Source organism: Wasmannia auropunctata, unplaced genomic scaffold (assembly GCF_000956235.1).
Source record: "Wasmannia auropunctata unplaced genomic scaffold, wasmannia.A_1.0 LD336035.1, whole genome shotgun sequence".
In the NCBI taxonomy this organism is placed as follows: Eukaryota; Metazoa; Arthropoda; class Insecta; order Hymenoptera; family Formicidae; genus Wasmannia; species Wasmannia auropunctata.
This window is the reverse complement of record NW_012026855.1, coordinates 429,626-433,621: the sequence shown is the minus strand read 5'-3', so window position 1 is coordinate 433,621 and position 3,996 is coordinate 429,626.

Below are 3,996 nucleotides of genomic sequence, written 5' to 3'. Positions count from 1 at the left end.
GGGGGGAGGCAGAAAGAAAGAGAGGGAGAGAAAGATTGAGAGAAAGAGCGAGAGAGAGAGAGGGAGAGATTGAAGTTGAGAGAGAAAAAGAGATAGAACTTTATTTTTTGTGTTAGTTTTTTAAGATTTGGCGTTTAAACTCCGTATAAAAGACAAACGTTTCAATTTAATTATAGTGCATGAGATTTGGAAAAATGGGGAAAAGTTCGAAAGGAAGCAAGTTTTCAATATTTTTTAGGCATTATTGTTATTTGCGCCGATATTTATGTCACAATTTAGATGCACTTTTGCGAGTCGACACGTTAAGCGAATACGAAAGTTAGAAAAATCACTACGCGAGAATTTTCTTTGTGAATCTTGTTAATCTCTTATGAAGTTACGCTTTTTATGTGACATACTTTGGATTACGAATCTTCGTATAGTTGGAAAAGGTACTCCTTGGATATTATCGATAAAATTGACAAATGGAATGTAAGCTTCAATATATATATATGGCTATATTACGTATATATTTTTGTAAATCTCCGATTTACTATAAAAATTTGCTAGAGATATAGGTTTGAATGTAGAAAAAAAATGTTTATAATTCGCGTCACGTTATTTGTATCATTAAAGTCGTAAGATTCAACGACATTGTGACGTCGACGCTCTCTCTTATCACAGATTCTTACTATGATTGACCAAGTATAACATTTTGTTTTGCAAATTCGAAACAATTTTCACTCGCACTCGCGTTTCCGCTCTCCGCTATATCCAATATTTCTGCGCGATTCGCAACGCGCGCGATCTTTTCGAGGTAAGACCGAGGATAATGCGCGGAGTTTGATACGCGTGCTGAGATTATATCGAAACGCCATCGAAATACAACATGCAGTCCGTCGTTAAGTGAGTTATGACGTAAGATTTAACTTAGAGTTTGACAAATGAGATAACAAGTATCGTTAATTTACAGATGAGCTATGTAGATGTCACCAATAATCCGATTGTTCACGATAAATCCTAGGTAACGTATAACTTTCTCGTAATCGGGAGGACCGATCGAGCTTTAGGAAAACGAGGGAATTGTATAAAAAGGGTGGTATCTTATCATATCTATAACATGCTTATATTAGAGACGTACAGTAAAAAAAAAAAAAGAAAGAAGCTTTTTTACTCGTGATGAAAAACAAAGACAGTAAAGTAGAGCTCTAATCGAGGACAGAGAGATGTCTATGTAAAGTACTGTGAAAAAAAAAAGATATATTACTGTAAGCTGATTTCTAAGTACATATTTTGCAAAGTACACGAACTTATCAGGATCGTGGGACGTATACAGCATAATTCTGTAATAGTTAATTGATAAAATATACAAGACTATACTAGATAAAACTTTTCAGTTTGTAACGCGTCGTTTACAAGACGGCTGTATAAGATTCTTCGGGAAATTGACTCGACACACACGTGTCTCTTCGTGAGCTGTTTCCTGCGTTTGCGACAAGTTTAAAAACGATCGACACCAATCTGATTTAAGTTACACTTAATAGAGCTGAGAGAAATCGTAGAATTTGTATCACACGAAAACTTGCGAAGACTGCGCTCGCTGCGTAAGCGTGGCGATTTGGGAAATTGAGAAATTCGCAATTGTTACACAATTAACTATGCTCACTGCGAATAAGTAGAGTAGCGACAAAGTGGCAGACAAAATCTCGTCCTCCGCGTCGAGAAGAATTGCATGCTGTAAAATTTATGAGAGTAACGAAAGTAACGTAAATTCGCGTATTGCGAAATGATGTCTGCAAGTAATAACGCGATATACAATTCGTATGCTACCCATTAGAATCGAGTCGATCTGAGTTATGAGAAACAGCGCGAAGAGCGCACACGTCGATTTCTATTCTTACCATGCCCATTTGTACATAGGCATGCTCAATTCTAGGATCGGACACGCGCATCACATGAATCACATGAATATGTATATGTGCATACATATATACACACATATATATATATATATATATATATATATATGTATATGTATCTACATATTACATATATATAAAATATTAAAATACGAAACTACGGAACACAAATTATTATCCGACTTTGTACCTATATATTATTAATTAACTCAATGAAAGAGATCGGGGTGAAACCCCGAGCACTATTATCGATTCGAAAATAGCAGAAGCTAATGAAATTAAAGATGGGGGCGTGTAATTGAGAAAAAAAAGAAATCTAACGAAAGATAACAAAGAAGCAACGCGGATGAAAATGCCTGAGAGCCAAGGGGTACCACTTTTGTCAAATTTAGAGAGCCAATTTAGATTTACAACTATGATAGAGGTGTGCGTGCGCGTGTGCGTACCTGAGTGCATGCGTGTGTAAATGCAACGGATGTATGAGATGAGTTGGGAAAATAAAACGAAAGAGAGAGAGAGAGAGAGAGAGAAGAAATGGTGGAAAAGAGACCGTGCAAGATATATCGAGCTATAAGATGAATTATCGATTATTCTTGTAGGAAGAAGTCCAACGTAGCTTAGGCGATCTTGTAATCTTGTATCGTAAGCTCACGAGCGACTCATATATATTTGAACGTGCACCGAAAACCGAAAGTGATTAGACAGCATATCACCGTTTCGTCGATCGATCATTTTCGCAAGCGATTTCGACGATACTACGAAGCGCCGCACCGACGCGCGCGTTATAAATGTTGGATGTTCCAATTAGACTCTCTACTGTACTTCTTTTCTAAACGCACGACTTTCAGTCAAAGTAGTAAACTCTTTCGAGCATCTTATCTGATATTTTCTAGAGCGAGTCACGAGTCGGTCGTAAGAACGCGAGCAGTTTACGATTTTAATATTAAACGAAAAGTGGAAAGGAAAGAAAATATCGCGTTGTCCGAAGTCGCGCTCGTCGCTTGAGGCGGGCGAGATCTATTACACTTATAATTTATCAATAGTAAATACGTCCGAAAATTTATTTCTCTAAAGAATAAGAGAGCGGGCGAAAGAAGAAAATGTCGAACGAAAGAGAGAAAGTAAGGGAATAAGAATGAGAGAGAAAATGACAGTCTGAGAGAGAGAGAGAGAGAGAGAGAGAGAGAGAGAGTGTGTGTGTGTGTGTGTGTGTGTGTGTGTGAGAGAGAGAGAGAGAAATAGAGAGAAAAAGGAAGAGAATGTATAAGGTATATAAGGGAACGGAAGAGATCGGGTGTTAGAGAAAGCGTGTAATTTTTCGTTAAACAAAAACAGAGAAAAGAAAAACACGTAAATTACGAAAGAACGAAAGAATTTAAGCAGTACGTTTAGACGACGTTTCGCGAAACCTCGGCCGAGAACTCCGTGAACTCCGAACTTTGTTCCTCTCCCTTTTCGCTTTCGAAGAAGTGTTGTAGAAGCAAGAAATACGAAATAATACTGTACGTACGCCGTCGTACGGACCATTCCGTTTTCGTTTCTTTAACTTAATAATGTAATTGTATCTCCCACCCGAGGGACGCAAAGTTGCAAAGAGCTAATCACCACTCTCTCACGGAGTTCGCGGCAGGAGATCACGAGACGATTAAGTATAAAGCGTTAGTGACTGTGTGTATCCAGTATCATATATCTGATAAAAGATACCCCCGATGCCAGAGATGGCGTGTGACAATAAAGTGATTCAATGATCCTGCCGCGTTTTAATCGCCCCTCACACTTCAGCTTCTTGCGTCTTTCCTCTTCGTAAGGAAAAAAAATCGGCAAATTTGCATGAAGAATTATATATTTTCTTCTCAGGGAACGAGAGAGAGAAAGAGAAAGAAGAAGAGATCTATATAGGAGATATTATACGGAGACGTATGTACACATGCCATCGGGTCGTATCGATCATCATCGTTTATCAGGTTTATCTAATGATTGATATGAAATACAAGTAGTAGACATACAACATATTCAGTGTTTTGTATCACGGAGAGAATTTTAGTTTAAAATTTACTCTGAAAATTATGTTAGTCGTATGATAACATAATATTTCGAC